Here is a 17,559-nt window from a genome sequence, read left to right as displayed (position 1 = left end):
GATAACACACTCAAGGGTACCAGAAACAAAACACACTCAAGGGTATAAGAAACAAAACACACTCAAGGGTACAAGAAACATAACACATCCCATGACTCTGGAAGCTTGGAATACATAACCCGGGCCATGTGTTGAGGTACTGTCTCTCTAACAATACGGGTCATTACATATGTAATATGTAAAACAATATTGTTTTAGAGATAATTTCACGGAAGCTTCTAACAGAATGAACAAACTAATGAATTTTCTCAAAAAGTTATAAAATTAACTCCCCTAAATGTCCTTATAAAATATCGCTGATTATTAACGCCAGAATGAATGGCTAGTTTTCGATATATATATATATATATATATATATATATATATATATATATATATATATATATATATCTCGACAACTCGCCATTCATATATATATATATATATATATATATATATATATATATATAAACTGCATATATGGAATAAAACCTGAGATAGTTACATATACGCACTGAATGACACATAGATAGTTAGATTCCTTGCGCCATCTGCTGAGAGAAATGAGAATCGCAGGTTGGAAAAGGCAGGAAACGGCATGACCGGCGCGCAACTGTCAGCGATTTCACGTAAATAAGAGCAAAATAGCTTTATACTGGCTTTTACTGGTGCGATTTTGAAAATGTAAGCATACAGGGTGATTAAGCTCACAGAACTAGGAAAAGTCATGAAAGGAGGGTCCTGGAATTCGATCGAGTGTGAAGTATTTTTTTTTCACCCCCTTGCGGTCAAATGGGGTAGCTCAGTGTTTGTAAAAATGTAAAAGTAAATGGGGCCAGGGGTAGCTCAGTGGTTAAGGCATTGGATTACGGTTCGGAAGATCCCAGGTTCAAACCCCACAACCACCAAGTTGCCACTGTTGGGCCCTTGAGCAAGGCCCTTAACCCTCAACTACTCAGATGTGTAATGAGTTAAAAAAAACCCAAAAAAAACAGTAAGTCGCTCTGGATAAGAGCGTCTGCCAAATGCCTGTAAATGTAAATGTAAATGACCGCTGCTTGGCGCTTTTAGTGTTAAAGCCTGTGTTACAACACGGAGTAATTGTTATATGTATCAGATCTTAGATCACCCTGTATGCTTACATTTTCAAAATCGCACCAGTAAAAGCCAGTATAAAGCTATTTTGCTCTTATTTACGTGAAATCGCTGACAGTTGCGCGCCGGTCATGCCGTTTCCTGCCTTTTCCAACCTGCGATTCTCATTTCTCTCAGCAGATGGCGCAAGGAATCTAACTATCTATGTGTCATTCAGTGCGTATATGTAACTATCTCAGGTTTTATTCCATATATGTAGTTTATATATATATAACGAACTATATAATATATATAGAATGAACAAACTAATGAATTTTCTCAAAAAGTTATAAAATTAACTCCCCTAAATGTCCTTATAAAATATCGCTAATTATTAACGCCAGAATGAATGGCGAGTTGTCGAGATATATATATATATATATATATATATATATATATATATATATATATATCGAAAACTAGCCATTCATTCTGGCGTTAATAATTAGCGATATTTTATAAGGACATTTAGGGGAGTTAATTTTATAACTTTTTGAGAAAATTCATTAGTTTGTTCATTCTGTTAGAAGCTTCCGTGAAATTATCTCTAAAACAATATTGTTTTACATATTACATATGTAATGACCCCTCCTGAGGATATAAAGCCTCATTATTAAATTTGTATAAATCAGATCTACCTCAGCAGATAATAAACTATGCCATGTCATAACCGAAGCAAACACCACGATTATGCCTCGTTTCGTTCAGTGTTGCTAGGCAACGGACCACGCGCCTAATCGGCGGGAACGTGGTTCACTTGGCCACGGTGTATTATAAACCTGTGGAATGTTTCACTGCTTATGCTCATGTAATAAAAGCGAGTGAAATGTGGAAGTGATGTGTGGCCACTGAATGAGAACTAAATCAAAGATTTCGGTAACTACACTGAGTGTAACATCTGCATAGTGACACTAAACAGCCGAACAACTTCACTTTCCTGTTTACCTCTGAGAAAATAAAAGCTGTGTGTTTATATTTAGAATGTTTATAAAAGTACACGAAGTAGGCGCGCGCGCACACAAACACACACACCTCCCCTGATCCCTCGGTCAACATCCAATCACCGTCGATATGCAAATGAGTCAAGACGTAGCCTAACTTGGTGTCGTGTCGGATTTCAGCGGTCACGGAGAGGAAAGACTTTGAAGCAGTTAGGCTACGTCTTGACTCATTTGCATATCGACGGTCATTAGATGTTGACCGAGGGCTCAGGGGAGGTGTGTGTGTGTGTGTGTGTGTGTGCGCGCGCTATTCTAAATATAAACACACAAAATACAGCTTTTTTTTTTTCTCGGAGGTAAACTGAAAAGTGGTGTTCGGCTGTTTAGTGTCACTATGCAGATGTTACACTCAGTGTAGTTACCGAAATCTTTGATGTAGTTCTCATTCAGTGGCCACACATCACTTTCACATTTCCCTCGCTTTTATTACATGAGCATAAACAGTGAAACATCCCGCAGGTTTATAATACACCGCGGCCAAGTGATCCACGTTCCCGCCGATTAGGCGCGTAGTCCGTTGCCTAGCAACACTGAACGAAACGAGGCATAATCGTGGTGTTTGCTTCGGTTATGCCATAGCATAGTTTATTATCTGCTGTGGTCGATCTGATTTATACAAATTTAATATTGTTTTAGCGATAATTTCACGGAAGCGAGTTTAGAACTAAATCGCTGCTCCGAGACGTTCAGAAGCTTCAAATAGAATGAACAAACTAATAAATTTTCTCCATACGATATAAAATTAAGTAGAGCTTTCCTTTTTGTTATAGTACGAAGCCCCTAGATGGACAAAGGAGAAGAAAAAACGGCAGAAAAAAGTCATGCCAAAAACTTTGGGTTATAATGCAAAACATGACTTGTTTTTTTTCTGCCGTTTTTTCCCTCTTCCTTTGTCCCCTTAGAGACTCTGTAGTAGGTTTTCTCTGTTGAATATGAAAAAAAAAAAAAAAGATATCGCTGATTATCAATGCGGGAATGAATGGCGCATTGTCCAAATGCAAGTTGATCTTGGAGCTAAACTATTTGCTTTGGGTGAAAGCGCAATCTAGCGATCATTGTGTGTCAGCAGCAGCTTCCCATTCAAAACAATAGGCGGTCAAATGACCGCTGAACCGCGTTATAAGTAGGTGACACTGGCGCGGCGCTTTTAGTGTTAAAGACGTACCTCAAACATATAAGCAAAGCTCTTTAGGATGTAAGTTAACCTTCCATACTACTACGAGCCACACACGCTCACTCAAGCGAAATCACACACACACGCTCCTCTGAGCGGACCACGCACGAATCATTCACCCACGCTCCTATGAGCGAAGCATACACACTCACCCTTATGGGCAACACCCACACACATTCATAGATTATACTTAGACTTAGAGCTTTGCTTAAAGACCGGGAGAGACACCAGAGACCGGGAAAGGACACTAGGAAGTGGGAAGAGACACAAGAGACCAGGTAGAGAGACTAGGGAGAGACACACAGGAGTAACTAGAAACATGGGGACAATAATCACATACCCCATACTCATATAAACTAAGGTAAAATCAAAGATACACTCAGCTACATTCAACACAGGATGCAAGTTCTCAGAGCCAGTTTAACACCAAAACTGAATTCAAACAAAACAAATGTCCACTAGACATTATTAATGCTCGACCCAGTTAATAGACATTATTAATGCTCGATCCCAGAACTAACAGCTTTTTATAAGATCTCTAATGAGCCACCTCGGCTGAGGTAACCTTCCTCAACACCTGACCGAGGTGCCTTTTGGGAAACTGGGTCTTCTAACAAAACTACAAACAAAAAATAAACACAACCACAGTGCCCTCTAGGGGCAGTCCCTTACAGAGTGGCGCTATATAACTACAGACTGACGCCTCGGGCATCAGTTCATTTTCTGCAGGATTGATGAGCCGCGCTCCATTAGAGCTGCACATAGTAGCGGATAAAATCAAGTGAAACATTGTAGTTAAACAAATTCATAATCACAGTATTAAAATTACAGTACAAATGTAGAATTTAAATTAAATTAAATCTTATTAGGATCGAATTTAAGCAAAGTAAACGTCAGCCTTTAGATTTTATCATGTGTAATTAGAAAAGCTACGCATGTATGTTTTTTGTCATCTTATATTTTGTGTTCTTTAAATTTGTAGTAGATTTATTAACTAAAATTAACGAAAATAAATGACCATAAAAATTCATTGTCAGGCCGTGCTACTGCGTCAGCAGATGTTGATGTGTTTTTGCGTTATGATAAAAATTAAATGCAATAGGCTGTTATGATCATCATAATGTTCTTTAATAAATAATAAAAAAGTTTGAACAAATTACATTTTTACATCCCAGCACCCCCGTTACGCTCTACCACCGCCGGCAAAAACCTTATAAAATACAAGTGAAACATTAAACGAATTTATCATCACAGTACTAAAATTACAGTACAAATTTAAAACTTAAATATAGGCGTTTCTTAGTTCCATCGAATTTAAGCAATGTAGGGTTTTATAATAATGGCAAAGAATGACTGTCGCATTCTCCACGATTAATATGTAGTGTTTATATGAGTGTAGCTTACCCCTGCTTATCCCACGGCCAACAAGGATAATACAAAATCTGGTATTTATCAATTACGTGCAAGGTAACGTAAGATCTGGGCAAATGTTTAGACTTTAAAATACATGACCAAGACAACAGTTCTTTATAAAGAAACAAGGATTAATTTGACTAATCTACAATACATGAAACTACGCTACTTAAATGCACACACACACACACACACACACATAAAAACAAATAGTTTGAAGGGTAAGAGTTAAGAAAATTTGTACTGTTTACTAGATCAGAGGAATTCACAAGAGCAGAGTCTTGGGTTTAATCTTACGGTTTAGGTATGGAGCAAGCACTAATTTTCAGCAAGTTATGCAGCTTTGTTGGTTTACTTGCGTTACGCTTTGTTCTCATCCAGCTCCAGCAATGCGCTGTTGTAGAGATTACGTCTTTCAGGAAAGCCCTTCGGTGAGGCGTTGGTTGCCAGGTTACCGATGGCGGCGCTCTGGAAATTCTTCTGAGGGTTTCTTTGTTGCAGGAGTTCTTGCACGAAGTTTAATTAAGAGTTTTTGAAGAGTGGATGACGCCAGCAAAGGCGGCATAGCGCCCGCAAGGGCGGAAGAGGTTGTAGGAGTATGTTGTTCTGCATGAGCTTGCTTGTTACCTTAGGGTTTTGACCCTTTGAAGTCAGTTTGTCCCACAGGTGATTGGTTCAATCGGATGTGGTTGCGGGGCTTAGCCACGCCTTACGTAGTTCCCCCTTTGTGCATACATTAGCCTGATGTTTTGGCTGTCACTTGAGGAACATCCGGTTGGAGTTCTGCATACCTTTTATAAATTCATTTTGCATTGTTATATTCAACATTCTTTAAATAAAGCGAGCTTTAGATTAATATCAAACATCCCATATCTTACACCCTCATTCCTACCTTCACTTAATAAAAAGGGGGTTGTATATGCTGATTACACGTCTCAGTTATACCGAATAATCAAACATTACATACTGACATAAAACACACTAAGTGAATATATGTATACAAGTGTTTGCCCTACTGGCAGACTTTAAATATGGTTTAAAGTAGAGGAGGTAAAGGCCAAACAAAGAGCATATGAGGACTTGTATGCTAGGTTGGACAGTAAGGAGGAAGAGGTGGATCTGTACAGGTTGGCGAGGCAAAGAGATAGAGATCAGAAGGCTGTACAGTCTATCTTTATTAGAGTGAATAAAGATAAAGATGGAAATGTATTGACAGATGCCAGGAGGGTGATGGGAAGATGGAAGGAGTACTTTAAAGAATTAATGAATAAGAAAAATTAAAGAGAACAGAAAGTAGAAAAGGTGACTGTTTTCAGGAAGTAGCAAAAATCAGTAAGTGTGAGGTGGGAAGGGCGTTAAAGAGGATAAAGGGTGGAAAGGCAGTTGGTCCTAACGACATACATGTGGAGGTATGGAAGTGCTTAGGAGAGGTGGCAGTGGAGTTTCTGTCTAGTTTGTGTAACAACCTCTTGACGAGTGAGAAAATCCCAGAGGAATGGAGGAAAAGTGTTTTGGTGCCGATCTTAAAGAACAAGGGAGATGAGGCAAATACAGAGGAATAAAGCTGATGAGCCATACAATGAAGCTGTGGGAAAGAGTAGTGGAAGCTAGGTTAAGGGCAGAGGTGAGCATTTGTGAGCAGCAATATGGTTTTATGCTTAGAAAGAGTACAACAGATGCAGTATTTGCTTTGAGGATGCTCATAGAGAAGTACAGAGAAGGTAATAGGGAGTTGCATTGTGTCTTTGTAAATTTAGAGAAAGCATCTGACAGGGTGTCAAGAAAGCAGCTGTGGTATTCTATGAGGAAGTCTGGAGTGGCAGAGAAGTATGCTAGAGTGGTGCAGGACATGTAGAGCTGTAAGACAGTGGTGAGATGTGCTGAAAGTGTGACAGAAGAGTTCAAGGTAGAGGTAGGTCTGCATCAAGAATCGGTTCTGAGCCCCTTCTTGTTTGCTATGGTGATGGACCGGATGACAGATGAGGTTAGACAGGTGTCTCCATGGACAATGATGTTTGCAGATGACATTGTGCTTTGTAGCGAGAGCAGGGAACAGGTGGAGGAAAATATATAGAGGTACTGTATGCTCTGGAAAGCAAGGTAAGTCGCAGCAAGACAGAATACATGTGTGTGAATGAGAGGAAAGGAGGTGCGGGTCTTTACGTACAACTCAGAGCAATAGGGAGTGTGGATAGGAGGTGAAGAAGCATGTACAGACAGGTTGAAACAGGTGGGAAAAAGTGCCAGGTGTGTTGTGTGTTTAAAGTATCAGCCAGAATGAAAGGAAAGGTGTACAGGACAGTAGTGAGATCAGCGATGCTCTACGGCTTGGAGACAGTGGCACTGAAGAAAAGACAGGAGGCAGAGTTGGAGGTAGCGGAGATGAATATGTTGAGGTTCTCTTTGGGAGTGACAAGGAGTTCTCGGCTAATAACTTGTATAAAGAGTATAATGGCGATTATGTAATAGATTTGCTGCTGAGAGAAATGCAACAACCAGGAAATGACTCATGAGTCGTTTGTATGACCACACAATGTGTATTTGTGTAAAATGCTGGTGAGTTGAGATTTCTTAATATGAGGCAACAAAAAAATTATTCAAATCACTTCTCAACTTTTTCTGTTACAAATTTGTTTTTACAGATTTCACAAACTCTTTTTTATCTTGACTGGTTTTTCAACAAGGTAAGTTAGAATACTTTCTTTTTTTATTCACTTTACATTTATATCAAACATTAACAAACATCATCATCCTTTGTTCACTCTTGCTTTTTTTTAAACAATTACCATTTAAATACAAAATCACATTTTAACCAAACGAAATGAAAAAAAAAATCAATTAAATTGTCTTAGTCTCATGCAGAGAGATTTAAATGTCTCTGAGCTGTCCAGAAGATGAAGAGAAAAAACAAAACAATAATCGTCTGCAATAGAAAAAATTTACAACAAGAAAAGTTCTTCAATTCCCTACTGTTTGCAGAGATCAGAAATACTTGTTTTTCTTTCAGGAAAAAAAAGAATTATCCAAGAAAGGCTTAAGGGAGGCTCGCCAGTCGAAACCCTCCTCAGAACCACCTGAAGGCCTGGACACATCCAGAATACAGGCATCAGAACATCTCGTCACATCACAAGGAGAACGCCAACTTCAAAATGAAATGATCAAACAAGGAAAAAAACCCTGACCTTAAACAGACAAGGTCACAAAAATATCATAAATTTTAAACAGAATTTAGATATGTACATGCATTTCTCAAATAAAGAGTATGTACCATATATACCATATCTGTGATCATTTGACCAATTTCCTTTATAGAATTAATCACATAGTTAGCTGCCATTTTACCAATACAGTAATACACATTGTTTTTTTTGTTTGTTTGTTTTTGGCTAAATCCTCCTCAAAGTTTTTTTTTCTTTTTTGGTTCTCTTCTTACACGCAAACTAAAATTTAAGTTGTAACTATTAACTAGGCAGTTAAACTTACTAAGAAAGTCGCTATGCTTTGTGTCTCCTTTAAATGCTTTTCTTTCACTCTTTTTAATCAAGAATACACTCTTAACATCAGTGTTGCTCGTAATTAACATTTAATAAAGTGTGTTTTTTTTACTCACATGAATTTCTTAACATGTCTTGAAATACCATGCACATTCCTAATGAGGGTGCGAGAAAGAGAGAGGTTTCTACCTCCACCTGATCACCTTGTGTGAAAAACCGGAACTTGCTGCATTTCCGTGCTGCTATTGGTCCACCTCAAGTTGGGGTTTAATTATTATTATAATAGCAAAAAGCAAAACGACTCCATTCAGATATAAGTAACAAAAAACATTTTTTAATATTTTCACATGAATATTTTTATACGCACGTAAGAATCTTTCCTTTAGAAAATGACTCGTCACATTAATCCAAATGAAGTGCTTCATAAATAATAATAATCATCATGCTTTTTCGCTGTTTGTGTCCAGCGTTAAATAATTTGACCATGAATGGCCGGAATGTGGCTGTGAATTTATAACTGAAATAAAGCTGCAAGCTTTCACTTAAAAAATGCAGTGTTTATTCAGTGAGTATATATTTGTGCTATGTTGTTTTCTGGGGTACTGATTTTACACTTTGTCTGCTTTGAAAATGTTGCCCCTTTATATGATCTGTGTATTTCATAAGTGAAATAAAGCTGCATCTATCGGCTCATATCGGCAGCGTTTTGATCAAATGGGAGATAAAAAGTGCAAAATAAACGTGTGCACCAAAGAGAGTAGCTTTATTTCACTCATAAAATACTCAGATCACAAACAACAACATAGCACCATGCATGTTGTTGGTGAATGACTGAAATCTGCTTGTAAATAAGCCTTGTATTTAATGTAAAATGTTATTTGATATTTATTAATAAAAATGTAGACATAATCCTCTAAAAATACAACAAATACAAATATATACTCACTAAATAAATGTTGCCTTTAGAACGCTGTGCGAAACGCAAGGAGATATGAGCTGTTTTACTTTAGTGATAATATACTATAACATATTTTTGCTGTTATTTTTGTAGGTTTTTTTGTGTGTGGGGGCATAAGAATTGTATTTTAATTATTGTTTTAGAAACCATGCTTAATTTTATGTTTCACTCAAAAGAAGCCCTGTTTTAGTGAGAGATATTTAAGTGTATAGGTGTGAACAGCTCAGACATCATTAGAAGTCTTGGTGTTACCTGAGCCAGGAACCAATAGGTCTTTACATATCTATAAAAAGTTGTGGGTTATTCAGTGAGACAGAGGCTCTGCTGAAAAAAGATAAAATCTCCCAATTTATATTGCTCCAATAGCACCGTAGCCTCTTTTTGCAGCTGCGCTAGTTATAAACAATGCCCCCTTTAGTCATAGTAAAACCATATCGCTTGTAGCCGGTTCACTGCACTGTAGCTGTTTATTAGACAAACCACTGGTCATCTTATTTTAAACTAAAATATTTTAATAAAAACTGTGGCCCGACTGTATGTGATTTAAATTCATTGTTATTGCATGATAATTTTTTTTTACATTATTATTTATGAAGGTTAGTATGCATAACTAAAATTAGATTTTTCATCTACTTGAAATATAATAAAACAAACAGGCCTTTAAAGATTAAGTTGTGACTAATGTACATGTCAGACAAAAGATTAAGACTAAAACTAAAAAAAAACAAATCAAGATGGCAAAATTAACACTGTTATGTGCTCTAGGTTTTCAGTCTTGTCTTTCTCTTTCCTACAGATGGTGATGTGATCCTGGAGAGTCCTGTCCATCCTGTAACTGAGGGAAATCCTCTGACTTTACGCTGTTTATATCGCAACACAAACATCTCAGACTCTGGTATTGATTTCTATAAAAATGATTCAGTTCTCCAGAAGCAGACTACAGGAGAGATGACCATCAGTAGTGTCTCAAAGTCAGATGAAGGTTTCTACCACTGTACACACCCAGAGAGAGGAGAGTCACCGAAAAGCTGGGTTTCAGTCAGAGGTGAGGAAACCATGTGAGGAAACCACGCCTACTTATTTTTAATAATACAGATTGTCCTAGTCCATGTTTACCTGTGTTTTATTTTAAGTATGTTTAAAAAAGTTAAAGTCTGTGCTTATGTCCTGTGTCAGTCTTCATCATTAGCACGTCATTTCTATTTTAAGAGTTACATGATTTAGTACGATTCTTAAAAAGACAGTAATATGTACAGTCTGGTTAAGAATTTATAAGACACAATTTATAAAATATCCTGTAAAAAAAAACTAACATGCATGGGTGTTATTTAAACTTCTTTAAATATTTACTACACATATAATGTGGTTTTTCTACATTTGTCTAATAAACACAATATGCTAGACAGAGCCGGTCCTGACTACCCTGACCTGTGAGCCATGAGAATCATTTTAATTTCTCACACAGTCCTCCCACTACAATGCTTCTATTCTTCTGAGAAGGCTTTCCACAAGGTTTAGGAGTGTGTTTGTGGGAATTTTTGACCATTCTTCCAGAAGCACATTTGTAAGGTCAGACACTGATGTTAGACGAGAAGGCCTGGCTCATAGTCTTTGCTCTAATTCATCCCAAAGATGTTCTATCGGGTGGAGGTCAGGACTCTGTGCAGGCTAGTCAAGTTCTTCCACACCAAACTCGCTCATCCATGTCTTTATGGACCTTGCTTTGTGCACTGGTGCACAGTCATGTTGGAACTGGTGTGGGGTTGTTTTTCAGGGGTTAGACTCGGCCCCCAGTATATATGTAACCCTTTTCTTAACCCTAGGGGTTAATTTAATTGTTTAATTAACAAGAATCCTGGATCCCCAGCAGTAAGATGGTGAATTAGGCCGGTATTTTCTTTACTTTCTGCTTAAAAATTTAGCAGTAACTCGATTTCTTCTTGGATTAAATAACTTGCTAGACTCAATGGAATACCAGAATACCAATTGTAAAGATGAAAAAAGAATAACAAAGATTTATTGCGTTACAATAATGTAATAGTTTTTTTTTTCTCTTCTCAAAACAACGAAATAAAAACAGTAAATAAAACAATAACAACCCCTTTATTTTTTTTCAGGAAGACAGATCTCGAGAAAATTTCCCTAATAATATACAAATGTTTCTGTCTAATAAAAGACATAAACCTCTTCTCTGGTCTCAGAGTTACTCATATGTTGTTATACTTCTTATAATCTTTTTTTTTTTTTACTTTATCTATGTTTCTGTTTTGAAATACTATAGCTGAATCAAAATAAGAGCAAATCCATTAGAACACTATTCAAGTACTCTATTTCCCTTCAGAACTACATAATACAAGGAACCAAAAATATATATATCCTTTCCAGATGGGTTTAGACTCGAGAAAACGTGTAGTTTACACCATAACAGTATTTCGGCACTATATAGATATTAGCTACAGATTCGGATCCGTTCAAAGTATACGTGAGTCAGTCAAACAGTTTAAATGTTTATGAGTCGGTCAAACAGTTCAAAAGTTTGATCGATCGTTATCGTTAGGGCCCATTCATGGGTGCACATTAAACAGACGATGAATTCCAATGTTAATCCCACATGAAAATGAATTTACTTACTTTCGCCGATGAGTCAATGAAACAATCGTTTATTCACCGAACACGACGAAGACTCAGCGTTCCCCAGGAGCTGTCTTGAAATCCTAGATGAATCCAGCCAATCCACTGTCAATTATTATTCCTTCCCCAAAAAAAAAGGAAAAAAAAATAATAATAAAATATAAAAAAAAATATATATATATATATATATATATATATATATATATATATATATACACACACACTGTGTGTGTGTGTGTGTGTGTGTGTGTGTGTGTGTGTGTGTGTATAATAGATACTTTATTTTCCTCCCCCCAGTTCTCTCACATGAAAAAGCCCCACAGTCAGTACTGAAGCTCCTCAGCAGTGTGGTAGCGGCCTCTCCGTATGTGCTGGTGACCATCATTCTGGGAATGAAATGTTACAGAGCTCGAAGTAAGAACTCACAGTGTTCTTCATTAACCATAAAATTAAACCCTAACGTTTAATAAGAGGTTGATCTAAAGTGTATTATTTCACAGCTGAACCTACTGAGAACAAAAGACCAGAATCAGTGATAGAGGCCGAAACGCCTTCCTGAGTTTTCCAGAGTCTTCTTTTTTCTTTTTTTTTTTAATAAACTAGCTTTTAAAAAACAACAGTCCCAAGTATATTTGTATTGTATTACTTGTATGCATTTATTCTGTTAGATTTACTTTGTGTCATATCTTTAGCTAGTGTTTTGGTTGACATTTACTTTGTTTGATTAATATATTTTTTAACTATAGTCAGTATTTATTCAATCATATCATTTGCTCTGGGATACATAAAAAAGATGGTTTGATGCAGAGTTACTGTATATCTTTGATAGAGTAAGGCTTATTTTGTAATGTTTTATAAAAGTAAATATCTAGGTAGATGCATTTTGTTGTTTAAAAAATTTTATAAGCCTAAAGTTACTTTGGCTGTACTACACTCTAATTAATAAAATATGAAAAAGTCTCAAAAAAGTTTCGTTTTTTTTTTCCTAAATAACCCATGTTTTCATGAAGACAAAAAGCCATCTTTTCTTTTGTTAAGGTTTTACCCTTGTGACAGCAGCTCAAGGCTCACATTAACTAAACATCTCAGAGTAGGAAATTTCCTGTGAAAGTGGCCAGTGATGCAATTTTAGTCCTACTTTTAGGAGTAGGACTAGGGGAAATGGCATTCAAATCAATGAAAAACTGATTTGTGGGCATCATCTATTACAGACATTCAAATTATTTCATTTATGTATAAACTTATATATAAATGCAATACTCTAACTACCTTATAGGTCAAGAGAGCAATGTATAGTGAAATGGATATTTACAATGGTGAGTATAGAGATATACAAATATGATGACACAACTGAACATAGTCAATATAACAAACAGATTCACTTACAGGCAATGTCTTCTCAAGTGATAACATTGAGTATGGCAAAGGATTTTCCTAAGTTACAACATGCTCTACCCATTGCTTTCTCTACATTACTTTCTAAAACACACACTCACTTCCTGTCACATGTCACTTAAAAAAATAACCAGCATGGGTCAATAAACAACTTTAACTACAATTGGCAGGGCCAGGACACTTTCGCATCTGGACATTGGAAAAGGGAATTATGCAAAGCTTCTTTTTTATCAACTACAGCTCAGCTTTTAACACTGTAGTCCTTTCCCAAATCATCATGAAGTTCAGTGAACTGAGGCTTGGTCACTCATTATGCTCCTGGATTAAGCATTACATTAAACATCGGATCACCTCAAGGTTGTGTTCTGAGTCGCCTGCTCTTCTCTCTCTACACCCATGACTGCTATGCTCGACACAGCTCCAACTCAATTGTGAAATTCTAGAATTATACAGTGGTGGTTGGTCTGATCCAGAACAACGTGGAGGCAGCTTATCTGGAGGAGACAGTAGAATTATCCTATTGGTGTAAGATCAATAACTTAGACTGAAATGTATCAAAGAGCAAGGAGATGGTGGTGGGCTTTAGGAAAGGAAAGCAGGTCTCCCAGTATACGCTGCTCAAGGATTTTTAGTGAAGAGGGTGACCAGCTACAAGTATCTGGGAGTCCATATCTCTGAGGACTTATCCTGGACACTCTTCACCCGTGAAGAAGTCTAGGCAGCGCTTGTACTTCAGACAGCTGAGGAAGTTCAGGATCTACACCTTGATCATCCAGTCTGTTGTCTTTGGGAATATTATCGTCTTTTATGGGACTGCTGTATGGGAACAGCAGCTCCCAGGACAAAAATGATTTAATGAGAGTGATCAGGTGTGCCGAGCGCATCACTAGGACTGAATAGCCTGATCTACAGGACATTTACATCAGGCGGTGCAGGTCCAGGGGACAGCCATCCAAAAAGACATTCACTACCCAAATCACAATCTGTTTCAGTGGCCTCCATCTGGTTAGAGACTCTGGTCACTCAGGGCACGTACTGAAAGACAGAACAGCAGCTTTTACCATCAGGCTATAAGGACATTAAACACATAACCTTACCAATGTCTGACAAATTCAGCACAGTGACTTTAACACATTTTATCATATATCATTGCACTAGTGTCACATTTTACATCATAATTCTGTATAATTTATAATTATAATATATTGTATACAATTTATTTTATAGTCTTCTTAGTCTTATTTTTATTTTGTATTTACTTATTCTTTTTTTTATCTGCACAGTCTGTAGTTTCACTACTGTTGTACATGCACAACCATTTATGCCAAAAATAAAATTCTTGAATCTTGAATGTGTAGGCTACTTTGCAGCTCTCAGTGTCGTGAACAGTGACATCACACACTTTCCTTGGTGTTAAGCTTTTATTTGTCACATATACCCTACTGCACAGTGAAATTCTTTCTTTGCATATCCCAGCATAGCTGGGGTCAGAGCGCAGGGTCAGCCATGATACAGGGTCCCTGGAGTAGATAGAATCAAGGGCCTTGCTCAAGGATTCAACAATGTAAACCTGGTGAAGCTGAGGCTTAAACTGCAAATTTCTCTCTCTGAGCCACCACTGGTGCAGTCCTAGACCTCGCTGAAAGTAAAAGTAGGAACCTTCCTAAAGAACTTTTATGTCCTACTCTGAGATATATTTTCAGTCCTAAATGAACTTTAAGCATGATTCCCTAGATGTATAGTTCATTAAATGTCTAGTTGTCTCTAATAAATGCCAATGACTACTAAGCTATTAACAGCTTTTACTTTGTTGTTGTGGGATATTATGAGCAGAATGGTGAGGGGGAAAAAGATTTTAATAAATTTTATGATGAGTTTAAAATATAATAAAATGTGGACAATCCAAAAGGGTCTAAAACTTTGCTTTGGCACTGAACATACTACAGTTACAATATTCTATTACAATGGCACACAGATGTCTGTGCACTCTAAAAAATAAAACTGTGCTGTACTCAATTTTTTTGGTGAAACATTTTTACACTTAAAAATATTGAGTAAATATAAAAAAATATAAAAATCATGTAAAATATACTTAATGAGTTGAGTACAAGTCAGTAAAAAAAAATAAGTAGACCTGAATACCTATATTTAGTACAATGATGTACAAAATTATGTAAATGTAATGAAAATCAGAAGTTAATGCAAAGTGAAAATGAGTAAAATAATTGAGTAGATATAATTGAAATGGAAGGTAGAAGATACTGAAAATTATACTATTATTTAACAAACAAATGTGCTACATTTACTAAATATTTTAACTGAATGAAAAACAATACACACATTACCATTTTAATTAAACATTTATTTGCCAAATTTGACAAGACATGAAGTCTAAACTCAACCTGGTTTACATGCAAATGACATGTAACAAAATCATAAACAAAGAGCTGAATTTATGTTATTAGTGAACAGTTTCAGAAACAATACTTCTGCCACAAGTTTTATACAGTTAACATGTGGAAAGTAGACTTTTGTATTAGAATTTAATGAGTCACATTTTACATCTGAAAGATTGCACACCTTCACACTTCAGTTTCCTGCAAACTGTGGGATCCATACAAATGTGTGTGCAGACCTTCTCAAATCCTAAAGAAGCAATGACAGTCTAAATGAACACAGGACACAAAATATCCATGACCAACAGTACCATGCTTCACTCGATAATGATCGAAATTCCTTTTGATGATGCGACAAATGTACAGTTTACACCGCCATCCCATAAACTGGCACCTGAAAAAGGAACAATAGTATACAAGTAAGTACAAGTGTGACTGTTAATATAAAGTCTACCAGACTGGTAAAATAGTACTTCTGTTCAAATACATACTTTTTGGACTAATATACATCATCACACTAATCTATGAGTGGTGTTTAAGTCAAAGCGGGACTTGTGATGAAAATTCTCTAAATATAGAGAGAAATAAAGGGGGTGTTCTGTTATTCTGCACAATCAATGGTCCCGCTTTGACTTGAACGTCCCTTGTACATGTTTTTGTCCCTTGTATAAAAATGATACCCAACTTTATTTATGCATGACTATCAACTATATAAATTTTTTACTTTGGTTAATGGAAAATCTAGTATACTCGAGTGGAAAACTTGTATAGTCTAGACTTATTATAGGTAAAGTGAAATATTTTAAGCCTTCTTTTAATTTCTATCTTTGATTCAATGGTTACAGATTTAATACTTCTGTAACATTTAAATAAGTTGACATTTACCTCCTGTTTTATCTCCATTCAACTTCTCTTCATTAGTGGTGTTGGTGCTGTGAAAGAGATATAGAAAATATATAACATGTTTTACACAAACACACAAAATCAATCAGTTTTAGTTTCTTTTACCTACATATCAGAACATACATAACATTGTAAATATAAATATTTAAAGTTCATATTACTTTCTCCCAATTCTAATTCTGAGAGAAATGTTGTATTTTCACTACTACTGTATTTCATAGCTTTAGTTACTAGTACAGAACTTAGCACATTTATTTTATAACATCTGTCGCTGCGTGCTCAGTGTTTAATCATGTTAAAAATACTCATATACAGTAACGGATAAAACAGTACCAGAGTCCGGACACTGCACCTCATTTCTGCTGTTTAAACCGGATTTGGTCCGCGTTTCCTCCTTAAAGTGTCGGAGTGAAACGAGCAAACTCGCGGTTCAGTGTGTGAGGTGGACCGGTACACATGCGGTAATTATTTGAACATGTTAGTTTTATATCCTTGCCACAATGGCGGTAGGCTGCGCAAAATCACCGCATTTGGCGGGAAAAATTCAAATATTGCGGCACAACCGCGGCCGGTGTTGATTCTCTCCTTTTACACCAGAGTTTAAGTGTCTGTATTAACGCCGCTTTAGCTGAGCAGTTTGGTGGTTGGAACAAACAAGCTAAATTACACTGAACCCCAGGACTGGCCTGTTGCTAGCTATCATTAGCTCTGGAGCTCGGCTGTGACAGGATTCAGAACAGTAACTCACACCCTATAAAGTTGTGTGTGCAGGCAGACAGAGTCATTATTACAGTAACTTGTGTTAGCTGTTTACTCACCAGGATTTGTAAGGAGTGTTCCAGAATGTTCCAGGTGCTTCATGTCCATTCTCACATCTTCACAGCCTTCTTGTCTCTGATGTTACACCAGATTTCCCATGAGCACTTGCACAGGGCAATTTACTCAATTATTTAAGTTTTTGTTGTTAAACATAAAGAATATTGAGTTGGAATAATTTATAATTGTAGTTCTTGAAACTAATCAGTACAATTACTCCATTACCAGATATTTTAATTTAAATGTATCAAAAAATATTAAGTGC

The 17,559-nt window shown here is 36.6% G+C and overlaps 1 long non-coding RNA gene and 1 pseudogene across 1 annotated transcript; one reads left to right on the top strand and one right to left on the bottom strand.

Annotated features, from left to right (window-relative positions):
• LOC128520480 (basement membrane-specific heparan sulfate proteoglycan core protein-like) overlaps window positions 1-17,559 on the top strand; it is a 119,771-nt pseudogene that overhangs the window by 65,811 nt on the left and 36,401 nt on the right.
• On the bottom strand, window positions 15,938-17,388 carry LOC128518911 (uncharacterized). The gene is made up of 3 exons (XR_008357790.1): window positions 17,297-17,388; window positions 16,461-16,507; window positions 15,938-15,969 (listed from the first exon to the last, which is right to left on the bottom strand). It is a non-coding gene; the product is annotated as an uncharacterized LOC128518911 (long non-coding RNA).

Source organism: Clarias gariepinus, chromosome 1 (assembly GCF_024256425.1).
Source record: "Clarias gariepinus isolate MV-2021 ecotype Netherlands chromosome 1, CGAR_prim_01v2, whole genome shotgun sequence".
In the NCBI taxonomy this organism is placed as follows: Eukaryota; Metazoa; Chordata; class Actinopteri; order Siluriformes; family Clariidae; genus Clarias; species Clarias gariepinus.
The sequence above is the reverse complement of the archived record's forward strand: the minus strand, read 5'-3'. Positions and strand labels throughout refer to the sequence as shown.